The following is an 11,432-nucleotide window of genomic DNA, read 5'->3' on the forward strand; positions in this document are numbered from 1 at the left end:
GTTTGGCCGGGAAGCCAGCTCAAGGAAGAGTCCTGGTGGTTCCAAACTTCTTCTATTTACGGATGATGGAGGCCACTGTGCTCAATGGGACTTTCAATGCTGCAGAATTTTCGGTACCCTTCCCCAGGTCTGTGCCTCGATTCAATCCTGTCTCTGAGGTCATACAGACAATTCCTTGGACTTCATGGCTTGGTGTGTGCTCTGACATGCACTGTTAACTGTGGGATCTTATATAGACCGGTATGTGCCTTTCCAAATCATGTCCAATCAACTGAATTTACCACAGGTGGACTCCAATCAAGTTTTAGAAACATCTCAAGTATTATCAGTGGAAACAGGGTGCACCTGAGCTCAATTTTAAGTGTCATGGCAAAGGCTGTGAATACTGTACATGTGATTTTTTAGTTTTTTATTTTTAATACATTTTCAATTATTTCAAACAAACATCTTTCACATTGTCATTATGGGCTATTGTTTTTAGAATTATTAGGACAATAATGAATTTAATCCATTTTGGAATAAGGCTGTAACAACAAAATGTGGAAAAAGTGAAACGCTGTGAATACTTTCCGGATGCTCTGTATTTTACTCATGAATTTCTAGGGGTGCAAATAATTTTGGCCAATATATTTTGGAGAAAAATATTTATTTAATAATGAGATATTTCCCCTATTTCGATTGTTGTACTTCAATTAAAGGTTAGATTTTTGTGAATTGTTTTATTGAAAGATCAAATGGATAAACAATGCAGATTTTTTTCACAGCCGTCATTCAGAGTTAGAATGCAGTACAATAAGACATAACATATATCATAATGAATAGGTAAAGAAAAAAAAAATTATATATATAGGTTTTTGATACACCGTCTGGTGCACCTGGACATATCATCAGTGATGTAACCTAGGATCACGGGGGGTTTCGGGTCTTTCAACAATCAGACCCCTCCCTAGGCTGACCCAGCCGGGTGATCAAGTCCCAGCTTATGTCCAGGTGGCGCTACTACCCTACACGCCATGCCTCTCCTCTCCTGATCCACAGCCACCTTGATGCTAATTCTGCAGCATTAGTGGCCAACTTGATGGCCCTTCGCTGACTCGCCCCTGTGATGCCAAGCATTTTGTAGGCCCTGCAAAGGGAATGGCCCACAAACCCTCGACATCCCACTTCGACAGGTTGGCATATTGCCCGCCACCCATTGCTCCGGCAACCCTCCACAAGCTGGGAGTACTTTGCCCTCTTTCTTTCGTTGGCCTCCTCCATACGGTCCTCCCAAGGCACTGTTAACTCTAAGAGAATCACCTGCTTGGAGGCCTCTGAGGTTAGCACAATGTCAGGCCTTAATGTTGTTATGGCAACTGCTTCAGGCAACTTCAGCTGCTTGCCCAAATCAACTGCCAGCTCCCAGTCGCGCGCCGTTGCCAACAGGCCAGAGGAGGTGCCCCGGGCAGCTGGTATTGACTTATCCCCAGCTCTGACAAAGGCTGTGGTCTTCACTGGGCGAAGGCTCTTGCTGTGGCTAATTCCACTGCAGATAGAATCCGCTACGGCTTTTAGGACCTGGTCATGCCGCCAGCGGTAACGCCCTTCGCCCAGGGCTTTTGGACAGCAGCTCAGGATGTGTTCCAACGTTCCTCTCCTCTGGCATAGGGGGCACGCTGGTGTCTCCACCTTTCCCCAGGAGAAGAGGTTGGATGGACTTGGCAACACGTCATAGACCGCCTGGATCAGGAATTTTATCCTGTAGGGTTCAGCCTTCCAAAGCTCAGTCCACGTGACTTTGCGCTCCGCTGTTCGCTCCCATCTTGTCCAGGCGCCCTGTTGCCGCATCCCAGCCATCTGGCAAGCTCGTTTCTCCTCAACTCCTGCACGCACCTCCTCCAGGATCAGGGACCTCCTCTCTTTCCCTTCTACCTTGTCATAGCGAGGAGTTCTTCTGCTGCCCAGGCCAGCTCTCCCATGTGCCACTGAGCCCACCAACACCCTTTGCCGTAGCCTTGACTCTGCGTCGTCCACTGCCACGGCAGCCCTCCACTTCCGCCCTGTCCTGACCTCAATCCCAGCCTGGGCAACCTTTGGATCACTGGAATCCCGATACTGTAAGACCTCCCTGGACCGCGTCACCATGAACTCCTCACTCAGGCTGCTCATGGGAAGCTTCAGCTTGTTGTTCTGCCCATATAGTGCAATGCTACTCAGGCTTCGAGGCAGTCCCAGCCACCTGCGCAAAAACCTGCTAATCCTCATCTCAAAGCCCTCCACCGTTGAAATGGGGACTTCATACACCAGGAGGGGCTAGAGGATCCGTGGGAGGATGCCATGCTGGTAAATCCAGGCCTTGAACTTGCCAGGAAGGCCAGACTTGTCTACCGCGGCCAGCCAGGTCTCCAGGTCTTGGTTGGTCGCTTTTGTGGAAGCTGCATCTCTCAGGCTACAATTGAACACCTTCCCCAGGCTCTTCACAGGTTCCTCTGTCAGTGATGGTATCTTGGTGGTGCCAAGTGAGAAGTGGAACTTGTCAGTGACCTTCCCTTTCTTCACCACGAGGGACCTTGACTTAGCCGGCTTGAAGTTCATGCGAGCCCAGGACATCAGCTCCTGGAGGCCGTTCAGGATCGACCTGCAGCCTGGGACAGATGTTGTGGTCACTGTCAGGTCATCCATGAAGGCTCGGATGGGTGGCTGTCTAACTCCAGATTTCGAGAGGGGCCCCCTGCACTGCATCTCCACAGATTTCACCAGCATGTTCATGGCGAGTGCAAAAAGGATGACTGAGATTGTACAGCCAGTGATGATTCCCTTCTCAAGCTTGTGCCAGTCTGAGGTTGTTGTTCCGGAGGAGACTCTCATATGGAAGTTGGAATAGTAGTCCAGGATGAGGTCTCGGTGGTTATACCGCTGAACCGGTATAATGCCGGTTCAGCGCCTCTTCGACCAGTTTATGGGGTATGGATCCATAGGCATTTGCAAGGTCCAGCCACAGCACAGCCAGGTCCCCCTTGTTCTCCCTGGCTTCCCTGATAAGCTGAGTGACCACACCTGTATGCTCCAGACATCCAGATACCTCTGGGATTCCTCCCTTCTGGACTGCTGTATCGATGTAGGAGTTCTTCAGGAGGTAGTCTGTCAGTCGCCTGGAAATGAGGCTGAAGAAAATCTTTCCTTCAACACTCAGCAGTGAGATGGTCCTGAACTGCTCGATCTTCTGAGACTTCTCCTCCTTCGGGATCCACACACCCTCTGCCTGTCTCCACTGGTCTACTACCTTTCCCCTCCTCCAAATCACCTTCAGGATCTTCCAGAGTCTGTGTAGTAGTCTTGGACAGTTCTTATAAACCTTATACGGTACTCCACTGGGCCCTGGAGCGGAGTTTGCCCTTGCCATTCTAACCACCTCCTGGATCTCCTTCCAGCCTGGCTCTTTCCCGTCAAAGTCCGTAGCCGGTGCAGGTGGATTGATCAGGAACCTGCAGGGGCCTAGGTCTTGCTCTCTGTACTCATCACTGTAGGATTGCTTGAGGTGGTGGTCAACCTCAGCTTTAGAGCAGGTGAGTTGGCCGCTACGCTTCTGTCCTAGCAGCTGTTTCGTAAATCCAAATGGGTTCACTAGAAAGGCAGCTCTCCTCCTGGACCTCTCCTTCCTCCTCCTCCTATGCCACTCCGCTCTCATCAGGGTCATCAGCTTTTTGTGGATTATGCTGCGTAGCTCCGCAAGCGGTCCCCTCTCCTCTTCCTTGCAGCCTTGTACTGCTGCCTCAAGTTCTTCAGCTCCTGCCTGAGCTGATGGATTTTACTTGCTCTGTTGTTCATGGTATAAGGGGGCTTCGCTGCTCGCTTCTCCTCAAGTCCAAACCTCTCTGCAGCTAGGCTGATAATGATTGTAGTCATCGTTTTGAGGCGTCGATCAGCTCTCCCTTTGGCAGTTGCCTCCAAGATGGTATCTGCGTCTCCGTCAAACTGGCGCCACACCTTCTCCTTGCTAGCTTGGGGCCACTTCACCCGACGATGTTCTGATGTTCTGTGTGCGTCAGGTGATTGCATCACCTGGAGGCTCCGGGCACTGTGGGGTGACTCCCGGCCTGGCTCCTCCTGCGTCTCACCAGGCGTAGTTCCTGTGCGCTGTGACTCTACCTCCTTCTGCATACACTTCATCTTGGCCTGGTGGATCCGCAGGCCATGTCGGTTCTTGCATATCTTGCCACATATGCATTCCATTATCATCGTCATATTTTCATTGCCATGTGTCGTCATCCTTTGATCCGTCCTGTGGGATTCTCTTCCGCCCCTCGGGAATCCCTAGGGGTATATCTCCTGTATATATATATATATATATATATATATATATATATATGACTATACAGTATATTGATCGGCATGTTTTTGATCTATATATTTTTGAGGCATGAATATATTAAAATTAGCCCACATTTAAATTAGAAGCCCAATTTGCATACTTTCCAACTCACTCAGTTGGCCTGAGTTTAACAGTCTGGGGCAATAGCGTTGGGAGACCACAAGAGGGTGTTATAACATTTAATGAAAATCACACACACAGGACAAGATCAAGTGGTAGTCCAAAGTTACGAAAGTTTTGTTACTTCTTCGAGAATGAACAAAGTGAACTCGATGAGTTTGCAGTAGCTGCGATGCAGTAGACTGAATGATTAGAAATGGCAATGATTTTTTATGAAATTTTTCTGTATGTAGCCATGAATATGTCTTTCATTCAAGCTGTCAAACTACAAAACAACATACTTGTATCTGAAAATACATTGTGTAGGCTATATGAAAGATACAGTGCACGTTCACAGTAGATCATCGAATGATGTCTAGAATAAATATTATTTTTACTTTGATAATGATTTGGGTCGAATTGAATGGAAATTTATGCGAGTAGTGCTCCGTGGCACTTCAGAATGTTGATGCTGAGCATTGCCGGTTTGTGCATACCTTTTGTAGAAAATAAATATTTTTTTCTAATATTTGTTCTACCCCCCTTTCATTTACTCTGCGCTCACACTTTACCAAAGTTGAAATAAGAAACACCAAAATAAATATGCTTGAAAAGACAAAAACTATTGTGCAACAAGCAGCCTAGTATATATTTGAAAAGAAATCCTGATATATATTGATAATCATTTGGGAACTGCCAGACACGTCATCGGAGGTGAGCTTCCCTCCCTCCAGGACATATATACCAGGCGGTGTGTGATAAAAGCTCGGAGGATCATCAGAGACTCCAGCCACCCGAGCCATGTACTGCTCTCACTGCTACCATCGGGCAGGTGGTATCGCAGCATCAGGACCCACACCAGCCAAATTCATGACAGCTTCTTCCCCCAAGCAATCAGACTTCTGAACTCTTGATCTCTCACAATCAATATACATGAGCACTGCACTTTATTAATCTTATTAAGCTCTCACTGGACTGTCACAAATTATATTCTCTCTTAACAATACACTGGCAACAGTCTATCAACCGACAGCCTGAATGTCAATACATCACGATACAACCTACTGTATATTTTATATATACTAATATATATATATATGGAACTGCACCCAAGACTTTCACACACTGTTGCACTTATGTATATGGTTGAGTGACAATAAAGTGATTTGATTTGAAATCTTCAGAATATTGATGCATGAAAAAACTATCGATCCCAAGCCTAGTAATTCAGTAGATGATTTGCATTTCCATCTGTCAAAAAATAATCTGTAAATGCATTAATTCTATATATATATATATATATATATATATATATATATATATATATATATATATATATATATATATATACTACTGGTGAAACTCTTGAAACACTTAATAGTACTTACACGTTGTTCTGATTTAAATGGAAAATCAGGGAATAAACCAAATGTCAATACTTTAGATTCAACAAAAACAAACCAAATAACACATTTTCAAAAAAGAAACAAGGCTGAACACAAAATTGTAAAGAAAAGAAAAAAACATTCTTTATTATATATATATATATATATATATATATATATATATATATATATGGAATAACATAAATGGAAAGTATGTTTGACTAAACAAAATCCAAAATAAATCAAAACTTCAAAGTAGTCACCCTTTGCCTTTTAAAAATTAACAATTTTTTACATTTATTATTAAATTGTAGTTTTATGATGAAATAAATATATAAGGTGGCACAATTATATTTTTAATATATTTTAATTCCATGCTTATCCTCAAATGTTGACTCTGAAAAAAGACCTGTACCATTGTGAGAAATTATTTTACATTATGAGGCAATATTTTTCCCCTGGATTTTATATTTGGGGGTATTTTTTATCTTTATGGGGGCATATTTTTTTTTAAACATAAATTGTATCCTATCCAGTTATGTCAAATACTGTATTACCCCCAATCCCCCCACCCTTTTCTAACCCTGCCCTGTACCAATATTAATTTCCTTGACAAAAAGGATTAGGATTCATTTTATTATGGGATTTTCACATGAAATGCAATTTCTTATGGAGTCATGCCGGTGGATTACTTTACTTAGATCTGGGCTTATGTATTTTCTGTCACCAAATATCTAAGCAGAGCCTTCTGATTGCTGCGATCCATTAAGTATGCATGGGAGGAACTTTAGATTGCACGGAAACATGATTTTCTGCCTCACTTAAAGCAGGCCAGCCAAGATTTGGCCACATGATGATTCACCAGCAAGATTTCACAAATGCAGCCTTGCTGTTGAAAATGTTTTCATCATGGTGGGGGGTGGAGATGATGGATGAATGGACAGAGGGATGGATGGATAGACCAGTGAGAGATAACAGCGGAGAACATTAATAGTCAGAGTGAAAGCTGATTCCCATGTTTTATAAAACTGAATCTAACAACCATTAATATGATGACAGCATGTGCCAGACAGGTGAATAATGAATAAGCTAATTTATGTAAATGCATTTATATGTCTAAGCACCAGTGGAGCCATGATTTATGTAATGTCTACTGTGTCTTTATAACATGTTGAAAGAAGTAGAGCATGTCAGCATTTAAGGAGTTAATCCTGATTTTTTTTTCAGCTTTTAAACCCCTATGACTGTCCAACAGTGACACCAGCAGATAAAAAATAGGGAGGGAGGCCTCCTTTCAGCTCATTGTGATTTTTATTGAGCTTCTGAAGCGTTGTGTGAATGTAAGTTGGGTAACCGCGGTATATAGGGGAAAAGTCACGTGAGAGGAAGCAATGTCTCTACTTCGATTCGATTTGATTGGTCATTACCCTGTCATTTATTTGTCAAAGCAATAATGCCCAGCCTACCTATAATGCTTTCAGTGCATACGCAGATCACCATGAACGGAGCAAACTGGTGGAAGAGGACATTTGATTACAGAGTAAACAACTTACCGATACTGACAAAACCACTTCTGTGAACTTGAAATTACTTGAAATAGAACACAAAATGGTCTGTGAGTAAGATGGTTTTAGTGAGCACTTCTGTTCATTCATGTTAATATGAGCAGACAAAACATTAGATTGTAGTACTGAACACTTTTTAATAATGTTAGTAAAAAAGATATTCCAAACAACCCTGCGATGGCACAGTGCCTTCTCATTTCAAAAGTCCACCACACACCACTGCTAATAACATATATTAATATTGGTCTGGATTTGATATCTCTGTATAGATAAAATAGATTCCATATGTAGCATCAGTGTACCTGTGCATATAAGAATGAAAATTGTCAGATAAAATGGCTGGTACTGTGACTTGCTTAGCGATTTCTTAACAAGGGTGCAAATTTCTCCTTGTCACCATGGGCGACTGGTGTATGGATATTAATACGGTAAGATTAACATTACACAAAGGTGTGACTGCACTGAAAGCTATAGCTTGAAGCTCTTAGCTTGATCAAGTGTTAAAGCTTTCTAGATGTATAACAGACAGTCAGATTTCATTAAGTTATGTGATGAATGACTTTGCTATTGAGACTTAATTCCTTATTCTCTAAAACTGGTACCTGTAGTCCTGTAGTTCTTATTTGGACAAAACTAGGCAAAGATTCAGGGAAAGACTCAGAGAGACTGTGGACCAAGTATTTGAGAGAGTTCAGCTAGTACCATAATTGAAAAAAGAGAGACTGAAGCAATCCCCAGAACTGACAAACAAGTACTCTTAGCACCTCTGAAATGTATAGTGCACAGGTGGCTAACCAAACCAAAGACATGGTCTATGAAAAAAAGAGTGGGGTGTAAATCGAAAAAGTTTAAAGGTTGATAACACAGCATAAAATCACTCCTTGTAAATGGTGGCAACTGCAGTGTGCGTGTGTGTGTGTGTGTGTGTGTGTGTGTGTGTGTGTGTGTGTGTGTGGTTAAGTCCACTGCTGATCATAATAAAGGTCCTGACATGGACTGCCATCCAGAAACAAGGCAGTGGGAGAGAGCACCAACTCAGTTACTGAGGACTCAAGAGAGAAGAGATTTCATCAACCATTGTGCCACTCTTTCTTTTCTTTCTCTTTTTCTGGTCAAATTGTTCTTTGTGTATGTGTGAGATTGTGTGTGAGCAAGGGAAGAGGCAAAGAGAGATTTTAGGAAAAAGAATGATAGAGAAAAAACAGGCAAGCTCAGCCAAAGCATAATAAATATGTGTAACCCGAACACACACACACACAAGATGAGACAGTCACAATGTAAGTCAAAAACTGCTTTTATTGTAACAATAAAAGCAGGCAAAAGTACAAACGGGCAAATCCAGTGAAGAGTTGTCGAGGGAAGCGTAGGGTCAAAAGCCGGCAAATCAAAGAGAGTAAAGGGGGCAAATCCGGGAGAGTAGTCGAGGGGAGCGAGGGTCAAAGCCGGGGTAAACAGGATCGAGAGGCCGGTAAACTAACAAAGGGAGTAGACAGGGGTACTAGGGGAACGAGGAGCTGGCAAGCTAAGGGGGTAATCAAGAGGAGTTCAAGAGGAGATCAAAACTAGACGAGACTAGCGGGGGCAAAGACACGGGAAACTAAATACAATAACCAACCAGCGGGAGACGAATGTGCTGTGATATTTATAGAGGAACAAACGAGTGGTGCAGGTGAACCGAATGACAGGTGATGGGACTAGTACAGGTGTAACGAATAAAGGGGTGATTGAGACGAGTGCAGGTGGTCATAATGTTCTGGCCATAGGAGCGTGCATGTGAGCCCGAGAGACCTGCTAACGAGCAGGAGATCTCGAGGGAGCAAAACGAGCGTGAGCTCGAGGGGGGCGGAACGAGCGTGCGAGTTCGAGGGAGGCGGAACGAGCGTGCGAGCTTGAGGAGTGAGTGTGTGTGCGACGAAGCGGGGATGGGGCAGAGGAGCGGGGTTCGTGACAGTACTCCCCCCTCTAAAACGGACGGCTCCTGACGGCCGCGCTCGGTTGCGAGGAAGTGGTGCTGGACGATCCCAACAAACAAAAAAACCCTGAAAAGACAACCCACAAAACACACAAACAAAATTGAGGGCAGTCCAAGGGGCACAGAGGGAAATGAGTCCATGGGATCAATGGGCAGTTTCAAGGCAAGGTCAGGGGGAACATAGCGGACAGGCGGGTGGTCGGGAGATCTAGGGGGCAGCCATAGGGCAGAGGCTGGGTCAGGGTGTCTGGAAGGCAACTGGAGGACAGGGACTGGGTCCGGGGGTCTGGAAGGTGACCACCGGACAGGAACAGGGTCAGGAGGCCAGGGAAGATGCCACAGGACAGGGAGAGTGTCAGGGGGCCACCGGACAGGGTCAAGGGGCCAGGGAAGAGCCGTGAAAGGTGGTGCCGTCAGAGGCGGCACTGTAGGCGGCTCTGGAGGTGGGGTTCTGGAAGGCTCTGGAGGTGGAGCCAAAGGAGGCTTTAGGGGCGAAGGCCTGAAAGGCTCTGGAGGTGGAGCCAATGACGGTGGCGCCGTGGGAGGCTCTAAAGGCGGAGGCCTGGAAGGCTCTGGAGGTGGAGCCGAAGGAGGCTTTAGGGGGGAAGGCCTGGAAGGCTCAGGAAGTGGAGCCAATGGAGGTGGCGCCGTGGGAGGTCCCCCGAGGCGACGACCTGGCAGGCTCTGTAGTCTCGGGGGTAGAGCCGTAGGAGGCCCGAGAGGCGGAGCCATAGAAAGCTCTGGAGTCGTTGGGAGCAGAGCCGTGAGGGGCTCGGGAGGTGGAGCCATGGGAGGCTCTGGAGGGGGAGCCGTAGGAGGCTCGGGAGGCGGAGCCATAGGAGGCTCGGGAGGCGGAGCCCTAGGAAGCTCTGGAGTCTCTGGAAGTAGAGCCGTGAGAGGCTCGGGGAAAAAGGTCGTGGAAGACTCGAGAGGCTCTAGAGGTGGGGCCCTGGAAGGCTCGAGAGGCTCGAGGGGGGGAGCCATGAAAGACTCAAGAGACGGAGCCCCGAGAGGCTCAGGAGGAGGAGGAGCCCTGGAAGACTCGAGAGACGAAGCCCTGAGAGGCTTGGAAGGGGGTGGAGCCCTGAAAGACTCGAGAGGAGAAGCCCTGTGAGGCTTGAGGGGAGGAGGAGCCCTGAGAGACTCGAGAGGGGAAGCCCTGAGAGGCTTGAGAGGGGGAGCCATGAAAGACTCAAGGGACGGAGCCCTGAGAGGCTCGAGGGGAGGAGGAGCCCTGAGAGACTCGAGAGGCGAAGCCGTGAGAGGCTTGAGGGGTGGAGCCATGAAAGACTCGAGGGACGGAGCCCTGAGAGGCTCGAGGGGAGGAGGAGCCCTGAAAGACTCGAGAGGAGAAGCCCTGAGAGGCTTGGGAGGGGGAGCCCTGAAAGACTCGAGAGGAGAAGCCCTGAGAGGCTCGAGAGGAGGAGCCCTGGGAGGCTTGGGAGGAGGAGCCTTGGGAGACTCAGGAGGAGAAGCCCTGAGAGGCTTGAGAGGCGGAGCTCTGGGAGGCTCGAGGGGTAGAGCTCTGGGAGGCTTGAGAGACTTGAAAGGCAGAACCCTGGGGGGCTTGGGAGGTAGAGCTCTGGGAGGCTCTGGGGGCGGAGCAGAACCCGGCAGAGCCGTGGAAGTCTCTGGGGGTGGAGCAGAACCCGGCAGAGCCGTGGAAGACCCTGGGGGTGGAGCAGAACCCGGCAGAGCCATGGAAGACCCTGGGGGCGGAGCAGAACCCGGCAGAGCCGTGGAAGACCCTGGGGGCGGAGCAGAACCCGGCAGAGCCGTGGAAGACTCTGGGGTGGAGCAGAACCCGGCAGAGCCGTGGAAGACCCTGGGGGTGGAGCAGAACCCGGCAGAGCCATGGAAGACCCTGGGGGCGGAGCAGAACCCGGCAGAGCCGTGGAAGACTCTGGGGGCGGAGCAGAACCCGGCAGAGCCGTGGAAGACTCTGGGGTGGAGCAGAACCCGGCAGAGCCGTGGAAGACTCTGGGGGCGGAGCATAACCGGCAGAGCCGTGGAAGACTCTGAGGGCGGAGCAGAGGTCGGTAGAGCTGTGGAAGTCTCTG

The 11,432-nt window shown here is 47.5% G+C and overlaps 1 pseudogene; it reads right to left on the reverse strand.

The window, feature by feature from the left end:
* Positions 1–999: 999 nt before the first annotated feature.
* Positions 1,000–4,164, reverse strand: LOC127643509 (uncharacterized; annotated as a pseudogene).
* Positions 4,165–11,432: the final 7,268 nt, after the last annotated feature.

This window comes from Xyrauchen texanus, chromosome 5 (genome assembly GCF_025860055.1).
Source record: "Xyrauchen texanus isolate HMW12.3.18 chromosome 5, RBS_HiC_50CHRs, whole genome shotgun sequence".
In the NCBI taxonomy this organism is placed as follows: domain Eukaryota; kingdom Metazoa; phylum Chordata; class Actinopteri; order Cypriniformes; family Catostomidae; genus Xyrauchen; species Xyrauchen texanus.